This window comes from Triticum dicoccoides, chromosome 6A, assembly GCF_002162155.2.
Source record: "Triticum dicoccoides isolate Atlit2015 ecotype Zavitan chromosome 6A, WEW_v2.0, whole genome shotgun sequence".
Classification (NCBI taxonomy): domain Eukaryota; kingdom Viridiplantae; phylum Streptophyta; class Magnoliopsida; order Poales; family Poaceae; genus Triticum; species Triticum dicoccoides.
Window position 1 is genome coordinate 58,354,542 of NC_041390.1, and position 14,357 is coordinate 58,368,898.

General features: G+C 47.2%; 1 long non-coding RNA gene across 1 annotated transcript; it reads left to right on the forward strand.

Moving 5' to 3' along the window:
* Nucleotides 1-6,464: 6,464 nt before the first annotated feature.
* On the forward strand, nucleotides 6,465-7,049 carry LOC119318796. The gene is made up of 3 exons (XR_005154248.1): nucleotides 6,465-6,506; nucleotides 6,576-6,677; nucleotides 6,978-7,049. It is a non-coding gene; the product is annotated as an uncharacterized LOC119318796 (long non-coding RNA).
* Nucleotides 7,050-14,357: the final 7,308 nt, after the last annotated feature.

Below are 14,357 nucleotides of genomic sequence, written 5' to 3' on the forward strand. Positions count from 1 at the left end.
CAGTCACCATTGTTCATGATCTATCCTAAAGCTAGATTATTTGCACTGCAATATCTTTGTTACTTCAATCAAATAGTTCAGCCGTGTCTTATTGATTTGGACGGTTCTTATTTTAGCCTGCTCGGTCTCTGGATTATTTACTGTCAATTTTGATGCATGTCTTTAATAAAATAAGAAACTTATTTTGGTAGCTAAAATAAACACTAAACGCTACTTGCTCATGGCGGCTATGTGTAGAAACACGATCACGGTGGAGGAGATCTCGACGGTCGATGTGAAGCTGGGGCGCAAGAAGGGCACGAATATCACCTTCCTAGAAGAATCTGATTTTTCTGGTACTGTTATGTGTTTCAAAAAGTTATTGGGATGTAATTTTTATATTGACACTATAATCTATGAAGTTATATTTTCAGACATTTCACTTTTTGCATCAGCCGAGAGGCACAATTTATTTTCAAATAAATTCTGAAGTAAAATTTGTGAATGAACTGCATGATTTTTCATGTGTCTGATTTGTACTTGAAATAAAATATTAGATAGCAAGGTACAGAGGAAATGTGAGAAAGTTGTCCAAAAACTGAAGAAACTTTTTTATTTTTCTTCCCATTACAAGTTTGCAATTTATACTATGCTTTATTTTTACTATAACGTCAAATTTATCATGTTTAAAGATGAATGGTAAATCAAATAAGGAAAGAAATTATGGTGCCCAGAATTTATATCCCTTAGCGCTTCATCAAAATGAGAAAATATTGTTTGATCCTTGTTCAGTCTTATTTACAGCGTAAACTATGTTTACCATTCATTCTGACCAGGAGCATCCAAACAGGGAGGTGCTTCACACCCTGCGTCTAGGCATGTACTACAACGCCAACCACATGGGAAAGATTGCTGACAACTGTTAAGAGAAAGCAAACAACTGAGGAGGAACAATCTTGTTTGTGCCTAATGATGGTTGCCTGAACCTGACACCAGATACCATGACAACCTTGAACCTGGACACCAGGGATATCTCCCACGGCGTGCCTCTTTAGACCAAATCCAGCAATCAACACCTCGTCAATTTGCTCCATGAAGTTCAGGAACCATCATTAAGCACAAACAAGATTGTTCCTCCTCGGTTGCTGGCCCATTTAGTCATAAAAAATGATGTGTTGTGCTGGTTAGCAAGTTTTATCTCCCCCGTGGATGCAGATTTCAGAATATATTCATTTTTTCAGTACGATAGCTTGCAAGTTGCAACGTACCACAAAGCTAGCTATTAGCTGACCTATCTTTTCTGGTTGGAGCGTGTTTGATTTCCAACAAAACAATTCATCCAGCTATCCTTTCTATTGATTTTAGTAGAATTCTCGCCGACAGAATTGATCAGGGCCAGTGTGCTCGGACGGCAAGAATGCCTCGATGACCACCATGCCCAAGGCGATGTACTTCTCTGGCGATGCCTGTGGGTGGGTGTGGACTTGCTCTAGTTCGGTTACGCCGTACTGTGTTGGATGACGTGTGTGCGTGGTGTCGCAGTTGAAGATGGACCATTGTTTCGACTCTAGACGACATGGACGGTTGAGCTTCATCACGTTTGTTGTGAATAGGTGGACAAAATGGCCCCCGGTGATGAAAAAGAGAAGTGATAGCACAATATAGTGCTAAATGTGTGTAAGGATTTGTTTAATCGTTGCAACGCACAAGTATTTTTTTGCTCAATCCAGGCCGAGCATTGCATCACACAAAGAGGCAGAACCTCGTCCAGGTCGACGCCAAACCAGAGACCCGAACAGACGGCGTCGATCTAGAAGGACGAGGCAACATGGCAAGGCGTCGCCGGGGATTCGCCACAGAAGAAATCGGCGATCTATACCAGTGGAGAGCAGCGCGCGATACGCCGGCCGGCGGCAACATTTACTAGGGATAGTGAAATGGGGAACGTGCATAGAGATAGTGCGTGCAGTTCGTCTAGCAACGATGGTGTCTTCTTGTTTGTGTAGGCCAAGTCCTTATGTTTGGGCCAAGCCCAAATAGTGCAAAGAAAAATTGAAAATAAAATTTATTTTTTCAAAAAACAAAACATTCTGAAATATATATTTTGAGAGAAATGTTCTTACCCCTCAAAAAACAAAACATTCCTATTCCTGAAGAACGTTCTTTTAAGCAAAACATCTATTAAAAATGTTCTTTTTCAGAGAAATGTTCCAATTTCATAAAAAACATTAACTGTTCTTGAGAAAGTGTTCCAATTTTTATGTAAGTGTCAGCTTTTATTAAAAATTAGGAAACTTTCACATTCAACTTTTCATCGACATTTATTAAAATTGGATATAAAAAATGATGCACAATGACACATGAAGTAGATGGTGCTCCTTTTTTCGCCCGGTGCAACGCATGGGCTCTTTTGCTAGTCTCTCCCTAATAATAAAGCACGGATTGGGTCTCCGGGTTCACCGTCGCGGCGTGTTTATACAAAAGTCCTTGAGTTTTTCTAGAATAAACCCGCAATCCTATTGTTAAGTCAACTCGGCGGTATGGGGAACAGAAAAAAAAAGAAAAAAAAACACCCGGACGACGGGACGAGGCACGACCTTGCCTCCCATCTCAACTTCCAGCGCCCCGCCACCACCGGCCCCGCCCCTCCGCTGCGTGCCGCCACCACCTGCTCGCGCCGCGCGCCGCCCTGGTCGCAGCCATCGGCCTTGCATCGCCTCAACGTCCGACACCTGAATCTCGCAAGCTCGCAACACACCTGCTCCCTTGGCAAGTTTGTCCAGGCGGCCGCCATACTCGCTGCCATTGCCGACTTCCCCTGCGGCGCCAATCTCAAGAGCCCCGACAACTTCTCCGACAGCTTGATTCCGTGCATCTCGGCTACATTACTTCAAGGAGGAGGATGACGATGAGGCGTAGCTCCTGGACACGGCCGCCTATCCCGGGGACGGCGGGGAGGTCTGCAGCGACGAGGCGGAAATTTAATTCGACCTCACCTCGGTTGCCGGCCTCCCCAAGTTCCTGCTGCCGGCGGCCTCCCCAAGCTCCTGTCGGCCTCCTCCCCGAGCCCCAAGCACGAACAAGGTACCGTGCTGCACACCTGAAAGTCACCCAGCTACTCCCTGTAAGCCAAATCCCCTTTTGAAATTGAGCAGTTGAGCAAATTAACTAGGAAACCTTGACACATGCTTGCGTCCAGTAGCTCGATCTGCTGGTGCTAGGAGGGGATTACCATTAGAGGTAATTCGATTGGAAAGAATTCCTTCAGTCTGTAACCCGTTTATGCCTCAAATAACACGTAGATCTATTGATTGATTCCTGACATCAACGCACTGAATGGGCTCAGAAACGGAGAAGTGCCATAGTGTAGTGTGGGGATCAGCCTTTCCGGAGATGCATAAGTCAACAATATTCTGTATTATTGGAGCTAGCTTTTCATCCATAAATTCTAAGGTCACTTTCCTTCTCTTTCTTTTCATCTGCAATTTTATGTAATGCGCGACCCCTTTCTTCAAAGTTGTTTGCTAATGTATGAGCCCAATCTAAAATTAATTAGGCTAATGGTGAGTGTTTTAGTTTCCTAGATGGTGATGCTTATGTTATGGGAATGATGTGCTTTCTATTTTCATGTCTAGACTTGGTTTCATCTTTGTTCACAAGGTGAACTCCACTAAATCTTTAGATGTTTATACATTCACTGCCCACGCATATATATCCCACTCTGCTTTTTGCTGCACCTCCATGAATACAGAGCTCCCGTGGAAGCTTGGACAAAAGTAAGAAGTAAACCGCAGGCTTAAAATTGCAAGAAGCAACCTGCTTTGATTCAAATAATTTTGGCAGTCTGCCCATCTATTAGGAGAAATATGTGCCAATTAATTTCTACAGTATGCAGCCATGCTGTTTGATTGGTCAGAGTTTCTCTTAGTCTCTTCAGACTCCAATACAGTTGTTTTTCGTGGCCCAAAAACTGTTGCAAAGCAGATATAAGTGGTGATGTAGCCTAGAACAGAAAAACTAATCTGAAAATACCTTTCCTTGAGAAATTGGAAATGTCGCTTGGACTGGAAAAGCATAGCTAGATAATACTAATTAATTCCACCCTTGGCATGATCATATTCGTGTAGGCTGTCCTTTTGGTCTCCAAACATCGACAATCAATTTTTTCATCTATAGATTATTGAGCATATGACAGGTATATGATGAAATACACGCGAGGCAGGAGTGTAGCGCCTGACGGTGGCCGCGTGTTTCTCCGCATCTACAAACAGGCTCCTGGATCAATCCGGCAAATACACAATACGTGCATGGCTCGATTGAGAGCTCCCGCACGTAAGTATAACCGAGTTCACGGTCAAGTTCGTCTATAACTACTTGAATTTTCTTTTCGGTTCCTCCTTATTGCATAAGAAGTTACTGAATAATTGTCTCTTCTTCTTTCAATCTCCTTAGCTTACATGCCAGATCACACTCCAACCAATACACGATGGAACATCCAGTGGAGAAGAAGGTGATCAGTTGGTTCATGCGGAGCAACTCTTCATGTTCAGTTCCTCAATACAGTTTCTACAGTGATTCGGGGCCGTTGTGTCAGCGGACAGCGCGGGCCAGTGATTCTCCAGGGGCTGGCGATGCCTCTCACCTATTCATCTCCATAGTCATGCCCAATCTTCTAGCTGTCATTCACCAGGCTCTTCATCGACCTCAGTACGACCCTACAAACCACCAGCATAGATAACCTATCTACTTCCTAGATATCCGTTCTACGTGCTATTAGTTAGTCTTCTCTATAATATGCATGTATGTCTTCTTTAAGGTTTTTGTTTTGTCGAAATTTGATCGTTCTAGGACAGGTTTGATCCTCTGTTAACCATTTAACTTAGACGAGCAAAGCTTATCTTACTTTTTTCAAAGAACAAAATTATTTTACTTAATTACTTGGTTGAATACCAACATGTGCAGATATGCTTTGAGCAGACTCATGTACGTGTGTTCCTGGTCTGCAAGTGAAAGGTTCAGAGTCATCTGCTGCTTCTAGGAAATATTGCTTTCTAGAAGTGTACCGCGTAATCTAAGCAAATACCAGTATCCATAACCTGGCACGTACAAGGCATCGAATCCGAATGAATATGTTATATGCTGACATATAGTAGTTTAGGATGTAATGGTTTGGCATAGGAGTTTCTCAGTTTTGGTTTTATGTTGTGTTAACGGTTTTGCACAAACATAATCGCATAGCTCTGAATTTGGGTCCTCGGGATCAAAATATTACTGTTATAAACAATCTAATCATTTTCCTTTGGCAAGGAAGGTTCTTTGGTTATCATCAGTAGAAGCGGAGTTGGATTCGTTGACAAATGTTAATGATGGTCAGGGATTTTTCTCTCTCAACGATGCTTGATTGATCTTGTGGTGGCAGTTCTATCGTGTTTCACATGGCTGCATCTTACAGGTTTTGCCGCCTCGCTCTGCAGCCTTCAAGTTGTGGTTGTATGAAGGATGAACCTATGTCTCATTTTTTGAGGGTGAACATATGTACCATTTCCTTGCTTTAATAGTTTAATTATTGGAAAAATTAGTATATGTTCAACTTATTCATCTTTGACATCAAGCAAAAACGTTTTTGAAATCCTTTGAAGACTACACGAAATAGCTTCAGAGTGTTCATCATAAACATGTACCTATTTGAAGATCTTATATTAAGTAGTCCTCGATATATTCAGTGGTGTGCTTGCAAAATCATCTGGTATGTCATGCTATGCTGCATCTACTTCCCAATATTTTCGGCTTACATATTAGTAATACTTTGTGGATCCTAAGAAATGGTACTATGCGGAGAAGCATCAAACACTATATATTGCCTAACTTTTCGTTTCTTTTTTTACTTGTAAAGGAACTACCTTAGATAAATATATGATCCATCACCTTTAAAATAAGGTTAGTAACCGTATTTTCTCCCGTTGCAACGCACGGGTCCTTTTCGCTAGTCTCTCCCTAATAATAAAGCACGGATTGGGTCTCCGGGTTCACCGTCACAATACGCTTTCTTCTTGTGTCATAATACGCTTTCACGATTTATGTAGATAAAATCATAACATTAACGAGGTGGTACTATTATTGTATACGTTTTGATGTTTTTTTTTGCTTGTACGTCAAATTCGCAATCCAATATGGCCCAACAACGAATCATCCATGAGTTTCTTTCATGGCACGGGCTATCCCGATCCCAGCCGCCAGGAGACCGACCCCGGCGAGGCGGCGACCCTCGATCCGGTGCTGCGCCGGGCGCCGGCCGACACCGGCAAGGATTTGCCCCCTTCTCCCGGCCCACGTATCTCTCTCTCACGCGAAATAGGGGTTGGGCGCCGCCGCCGTTTTCCTGGTTGACCATCAACCATGGCTAGGGTTTTGAGCACCTCCACTCTGGCGTGGTTCCGGCGCCTCCGGCGACTCCTCTCTGATGCCCACCGCGCCCCCACACGCAGCTCCGTCTCCGGGATGCTCCTCCTCCGCTTGGTGGCCATGGGGTGAGTTCATCCCCTTCCCCATCTCTCCCCCTTTCTCTCTCTAATATCTGGTTTGATCCTCCATGGTAGATGTGCAGGCAAGGATTGGATACTTGAGGAAGGAGGGGTCGACCTTGCCTTGCTGCAGCTCGGGACGCACCACCCATGGAGCTTCCTCCTTTCCGTCTTCAGGTGAGTTCGCCCCCTCCTCTCTCTGCTCTTGTTCGTGGCCATTGAGGCATTGTTCTTGGTTAGGATTTACCACTGTTTGGGCTCAATTGGCTACTGTATGAGGTCAATTTTGTGTACTGTTAAGTGTTGATTGTTTCTTGAATTGAACAGCAAGGTTAGACATGAATTTGTTAGTAGAATAGATCCCTGACCGAACTGCAATTGTTAGTTGAATTGTCCAATCTTGAATTTAGGGAGCTGCTACTGAAAGATTTTTTTCATTTTGTATGTCATGGGTTGGCCATCAATTTTATTAAACAGCAAGGTTAACCACGATCACACGAAGCCGAAGGTGCACGATGAAAAAACCGTACGTGCATGCTCTATCCATCCAGAATTAACTGCGCCAAAGGCCAATGTGTGTTTTAGTATACGAAAACAACTCTATTTAATACTTCGCATATTGTACCCATATAAAGAACTCGGTACCTGCACTGCCTACGTGTGTTCAGCTAACCACTAGGGCCGGCCCATTTTTTTTTGAGAGAACATATGTTTTTTTAAGAAAAATGAAACCTCAGAAATTTCGGAAAAGGTTCATTAACATGCATAAAAACATCGCCCTATTCAAGAGAAGCCCAATATTTTTAAAAAAAGTTCGTCAACTTACAAAAATAGTTCACAAAAAATTTAAAAAGTTCATCAAAAATTTGAAAAAAAAGTTCACCAATTTGAAAAAAGTTCATCAACTTAAGAAAGTAGTTCACAAAAAATTAAAAAATGTTCATCAAAATTTTGAAAAAAAGTTCATCAATTTGCAAAAATAGTTCATCCAATTTTAAAAAAGGTTCATTGAATTTGAAAAGAGTTCAAAGATTTTGAAAAGGGTTCATCGAATTTGAAAAAAATTCATCAATTTTGAAACAAAATAATCAATTTTTATAAGTAGTTCACAAAAATTATTAAAAGTTCATAGATTTGAAAAGAAAAGTTCATCAAATTTAGAAAAATCATTGAATTTGAGAATGTTCACGTATTTAAGAAAAAAACAAAGTCAGTGAGGGAAAGAAACCAGGAAGAAGAAGAAACGAAAAACGCAAAAAAGAAAAGAAAAAAGGAAAAAAGGGAAAAGGGAAAAGAAAAAAAGGAAAAGAAACGAATAAAGCAAAGAAAGAGTTGAATATTATCATATCGTATTGTGTGTCGTGGTGGTTATACTATCGAACATCAATCCGGCAGGTCTGTGGTTCGAGTTGCAACGACGACTCCCTTCTTTTTTGCGGAATAGAGTATGCAGTAACGGGCCGGCCCAGTACGGGGTGCTGCAGGCGCCCGTTTGCAGAATACACGTTAACAGGCGCCTGCAGCGCCAAATAGGATTTGCCTTTGACGCATTCTGCGTCAAAAGGACGTCTGTTCGCATAGGAATCGCGCGACTGGGCCGACCCATTTGGATTGACCTCGCGAGAGAGGTCGGGTGACAGATGCATAAAAAGAAAGAGTTGAATATTATCAGATCGTATTGTGTGTCGTGATGGTTATACTATCGAACATCAATCCAACAGGTATGTGGTTCGAGTCGCAACGACGGCTCCCTTCTTTCTTGCGGAATAGAGTACACAGTAACAGGCCGGCCCAGTACGGGGTGCTGCAGGCGCCCGTTTGCAGAATACACGTTAACGGGCGCCTGCAGCGCCAAATAGGATTTGCTTTTGACGCATTTTGTGTCAAAAAGACGTCCGTTCGCATAGGAATCAAGCGACTGGGCCGGCCGATTTGGATTGACCTCGCGCGAGAGGTCGGGCGGCAAATGCATAAAAAGAAAAAAGCGAGCCACCTGGGATTCAAACTGTGGACCTCCACTTTATTCACCCGACAAGCTAGCCACCGCACCGACTAAAGCTTTTATGACATACCTGTGGGGTGAATACAAATGAACTGAAAACCGAAATACATGCATATTTTTTCTACAGTATATATTTTCACGGCAGCCGATTTCAAAGAGTTTATTCATCCCATCATGCCTGGCGTTGCGTCGTGGAATGAAAGAGGGTCTTGAGCAATTGGGTTAGGAAAGTGTGGGTTTTTTCACCCGATGCAACGCACGGACGTTTGTGCTAGTAATAATAATAATAATAATAATAAAACACGGATTGAATCTCCGGGTTCACCGTCGTGGCGTTTTTATAAAAAAATCCCTACTGTTTGAGATATTCAACCCGTAGTCCTCGAAGAGTTAAGAAAAAACGGTTCGCCAAATTATTTTGGGCTGCAGGTCGAGCAGCGGCTGGCCCGATCCGATCGGGAGGAGGAGGACGACGGCAGGGCTATGGGAGTGGGGAAACGTCGGGGAAGCGGCAGAGTTCGGTGCCCGTTCCGATCGGGAGGAGAATGACGGCAGCAGGGCTCCGGGAGTCGGGGAAGCGGCGGAGGTCGACGCCAGGCGGGTCCAGTCGGGACCGGATCCTGCAGATCAAGGACGCGCGCCGGCACCGAGTAACTGTGTCGGCGGCGGAAGGGGAGTGTTAGACTGTATTTACATATAGCTTCTGTATATGTCTTGTATATTGTATCGTACACCTTGGTGTACCCCTTATATATATGAGATAGCCACACCCTTAACGGGTGTCGTGCAGTTTCCCAAAACCCTAAGTCTTACATGGTATCAGACCTAACCGATCCTATGTCTTCCGCTGCTGCTGCCGCCGCCGCCTCCGCCGCCGCGATCGCGCCCAACTCCGTCGCCGCCGTCGCGCCGGCTTCTGTCACGGCGCCTGCGTCGCCGTTCCTCTCCTCGCGTCCCCTGGTTTCGGTCTACACCGGCCAATCTTCGATGGTAGGCGCCTCCTCGGATCAGCCACCGCCGTCGTCACCGGCCGCGCCTCCGCCGACCCTGGGGGATCCTTCGTACACCGGTCTGTGGATGGGATCGGCCACCTACGCCCCCCATGGGGCTGCTCCACTCCCGCCTGTAGGCCCCTACGGGGCGGTGCCCGTCCCCGCTGGATCGGCAGCCTACGGCTCATACGGGGCTGCTCCACTCCCGCCCGCAGGCCCCTACGGGGCGGCGCCCGTCCCTGCCGGATCGGCGGCCTATGGCCCCTATGGGGCCGCTACTTCATCAACGGGCCACTACGGGGCGCCGCCCTACGCGCCCGCCGCGGCTGCATCTCCTGCCGCTGTTGCAGCGGCGCCCTACGCGCCCTACGCGCCTTCACCTGTCGCCGCGAACGCTGGGCCGGACAGGGCCCCGCCGCCGCCATTGCCCTACGGCGGCTACTACCCTCCGGCAATGGTTGCATCTGGTGGATCATCTCACATGACCTACTACACGGCGCCTCCTCCTGCTGATCATGCCGTGGCCAGCACGCCGTTCTACTTCACGCATCTGATCCCAGTGAAGCTGACGACGGACAATTATCTGTCATGGCGTGCACAGGTGTTGCCACTTCTCCGCAGTCGCTATCTGGAGGGCTACGTCGACGGTTCCTTGCCGTGTCCTCCACCACATCACCCGGCATACCATGCGTGGGTGGCTCAGGATCAGGCCATACTTTCGGCGATCCAGTCGTCGCTCACCGAGGCGGTGTCCTCCTTGGTTCTCTTCACTGCCACGTCCCAGGAGGCGTGGTCTGCCCTTCACACTAGCTTTGCATCTCAGCAGCAGGCTCGTGCTCACACTCTTCGTACGGAGCTGGGAGAGACCAAGCTTCTTGGCCTCAGCATTACCGACTACTTCGGCAAGATGACGCGTCTCGCAGACACTCTAGCCTCCATTGGTCAACCGCTTCGCAAAGAGGACTTCACCACCTTCGTCATGAACGGTCTGGATGACGACTATGATAACCTTGCTGAGAACATCAATGGCCGTGATACTCCACTTGAACCCCGTGAGCTCTACACCCGCCTCCTTGCCACGGAACAGCGCATCAAGTCCCGCCGTACCAATCCGAGTTTCATGGCTGCCAACGCTGCCACTCGTGGAAAAGGGAAGCCCTTCAAGTCAACTGCAGCGGGCAAAACAGCACCATTGACTTTGCCGGCTCCGCGGTCGCCTGCCGCAGCTCCTTTCCCCACGACCGGGGGTGGTCGTTCGTGTGCCTGTTGCCCTTCTTGTGGCGTTCAGATCCCTTGTCAACTGTGCAACATCCCAGGTCATGTTGCTTCCCGCTGTCATCGCCGCTTCAAGCAGGACTTCCTCGACGTCGGCAACAATGGCAAAGGCAACAAGAAACAAGCTGCCTTGGCCACTCATGAGCCTGCTCGTCAAGCAGGCCACACTACATCATACCCCATTGATCCAACATGGTATATGGACACAGGCGCTACGAATCATTTGACGGGTGAGATGGGCAAACTCTCAGTTCAGGAGCCATACCGTGGTAATGATCAGGTTCACACAGCCAGTGGAGCAGGTATGCACATATCACATGTTGGTCAGGCCTCTCTTTTAACTCATAAACAGAAATCTCTCCATCTTCGTAATGTCCTTAGAGTTCCTTCTGCTACTCGTAGCCTATTGTCTGTTCCTCAACTTACTCGTGATAACAATGTTTTCGCTGAGTTTCATCCTTTTTATTTTTTTATCAAGGATCGGGCCACAAGGGACGTTCTGCTTAGAGGTTGCCTGCACGATGGATTATATGCACTTGATCTGCCTTCTGCCCCTCGAGCACTCACTGGTGTCCGTGTGTCGCCTACTCATTGGCATGCACGGCTCGGCCATCCTGCCACTCCCATAGTTCGTAGTGTTCTTCGTCGTCATAGTCTTCCCGTTGTGTCCAATAAAGATGTTGCCACAGTCTGTGATGCCTGTCAACAAGGCAAGAGTCATCAGCTTTCGTTTTCTGATTCGAGTCGTGTCGTCAAAACTCCACTTGAGCTTATTTATTCTGATGTATGGGGGCATGCCCAAACTTCTGTGAGCGGTCATAATTATTATGTCAGTTTTATTGATGCTTATAGTCGGTTCACTTGGCTTTATCTTATCAAACGTAAATCCGATGTGTTTGATGTGTTCCTGCAATTTCAAGCTCATGTTGAGCGTCTTCTTAAGCATAAGATTATTCATGTTCAGTCAGATTGGGGGGGTGAATATCACAACCTCAATTCCTTTTTTAATAAGCTTGGGATTTCGCATCGCGTGTCTTGTCCTCATACACATCAGTAGAATGGCACGGCTGAACGTAAGCATCGTCACATTGTCGAAACCGGTCTCACCTTACTTGCTCATGCATCAGCACCTTTTCGTTTTTGGAGTGATGCTTTTTCTACTGCCTGTTTTCTCATAAATAGGCTTCCTACACGTCTCCTTGGGATGAAAACACCACTTGAACTATTGCTTAATGAGGTTCCAGATTATACTTTTCTCAAAGTTTTTGGTTGTGCATGCTGGCCTCATCTTCGTCCTTATAATAAGCACAAGCTCGAGTTTCGGTCCAAACTTTGTGTATTTCTTGGGTATAGCTCTCTTCACAAAGGGTACAAGTGTCTTCATATTCCATCCAACCGTGTCTACATCTCGCGTGATGTTGTGTTTGACGAGAGTGTATTCCCGTTCTCGTCTTTGTCCATAACTCCCACCCCTCCAGCCTCCTCCTTGCAATCCACCTCTCCACTGCCTGCTCAATTTGTTGATATTGCATATTCTCCTGCGTTGTTGCCTAATCATGCTGCAGGAACGGGTCGTGGAGTTCGCCTGGAGTTGCTGGAGGAGCCGGAGCCATCAACTGCACCCGACGTGGCGAATGGCCTTGTGCATGCGCCATGCATGCCTGGACTGGGCGCCTCAGCGTCGGCTCCGTCTGTGCCGGCCTCTTCTGAGGCTGGGTCGGTTCCGCCTGGGCCGGCCTTGCCCGGGCTGGTCTCCCCTGCGTCGGCCTCCCCCGAGCCGGTGATTCCATCGGGGCCGGCCTCCCCCGAGCTGGTGCTCCCATCTGGGCCGGCCTCTCCTGAGCCGGTGAGCTCGCCTGGGCTGGGCTGCCGCGCCTCGGTTGGCCTTGAGCCGACTGACTCGCCCATCCAGTCGAGTCTGTCGCCAGGGTCGGCCTCGCCTGGGTCGGCCTCGTCCTCGCCTGTCGCCGCTGCATTGTCACCGGCTGCGTCGGATACTTCTTCATCGCCGGGGCCGTTGCCACTGGTTGCACCACCTGCGGCCGTTCCTCTTCGACCACATACTCGCAGTCGATCCGGTATTGTGTGTCCCAAGCAATGCACAGATGGGACGGTCGCCTGGCTTGCGGCATGTGTTGCTCATGTCAAGGAAGATCCTTCGGCTGAACCGCGTCACTTCCAGGTTGCTCTCGGGATTCCTCATTGGCGTCAAGCTATGGAGCAAGAGTATTAGGCATTGTTGACAAATGGTACTTGGCAGCTTGTTCCTCCGGTCTCTGGTGTCAATGTCATTGATTCCAAGTGGGTCTTCAAGGTTAAGAAGCATGCTGATGGTTCTATTGAACGCTATAAGGCACGGTTAGTGGCGAAAGGGTTCAAGCAAAGGTATGGTCTTGACTATGAGGATACGTTCAGTCCGGTGATCAAACCAACAACTATTCGACTTCTGTTGTCCTTGGCTGTTACTCGGGGCTGGTTTCTTCGTCAGCTGGATGTTCAGAATGCCTTTCTTCATGGTGTTCTGGATGAGGAGGTTTACATGCGTCAGCCCCCTGGTTTTGTTGATCCTGCTCGTCCTCATCATCTGTGTCGCCTGGTCAAGGCGCTCTATGGGTTGAAGCAGGCTCCTCGTGCTTGGCATGCCAGATTGGGCTCTGTTCTTCGGTCACTTGGTTTTGTTCCCTCTACTGCTGACACCTCGCTCTTCCTTCTGCATCGACCTCAGGTGACGATGTATCTTCTGGTATATGTTGATGACATCATCCTCATTAGCTCCTCGGATGCTGCTGCTGACCGTCTGATATCTTCCTTGAGTGGAGATTTTGCGGTGAAGGATTTAGGAACGTTGCATTACTTCCTTGGGCTGGAAGTTTCACGTTCTTCTGCTGGCTTGACACTCACACAGCATAAGTATTCGATGGACTTGTTGCGACGGGCAGGTATGCTTAAATGCAAACATGTCATGACTCCTATGTCTGCTACTGATCGTCTGTCTGCGTTTGATGGAGATCCTCTCACCTCTGATGACGCCACTGAGTATCGTAGCGTTGTTGGTGGCCTGCAGTATTTAACTATCACTCGGCCAGATCTCTCATATGCAGTCAATCGTGTCTGCCAATTTCTTCATGCTCCTCGGACTTCTCATTGGACAGCGGTGAAGCGGATTCTTCGTTATGTTTGCTTTACTGCCTCATATGGTTTGCTCCTTCAGCCAGCACCGTCTCCTACGCTTTCTGCTTTTTCAGATGCTGACTGGGCTGGTAATCCAGATGACAGGCGATCCACGGGGGGACATGTTGTCTTCTTTGGTCCTAACTTGATCGCCTGGGCTGCTCGCAAACAAGCTACAGTGTCCAGGAGTAGCACTGAAGCAGAATATAAAGCCGTTGCAAATGCTACAGCTGAGATCATATGGGTACAGTCCTTATTGAGAGAGTTGGGAGTTCCTCAAACTCAGCTGCCTGTCCTTTGGTGTGATAATATTGGAGCTACATATCTCTCATCTAATCCAGTGTTTCATGCTCGGACAAAGCACATAGAAGTTGACTATCATTTTGTACGGGAACGTGTTGCACAGAAGCTACTCCA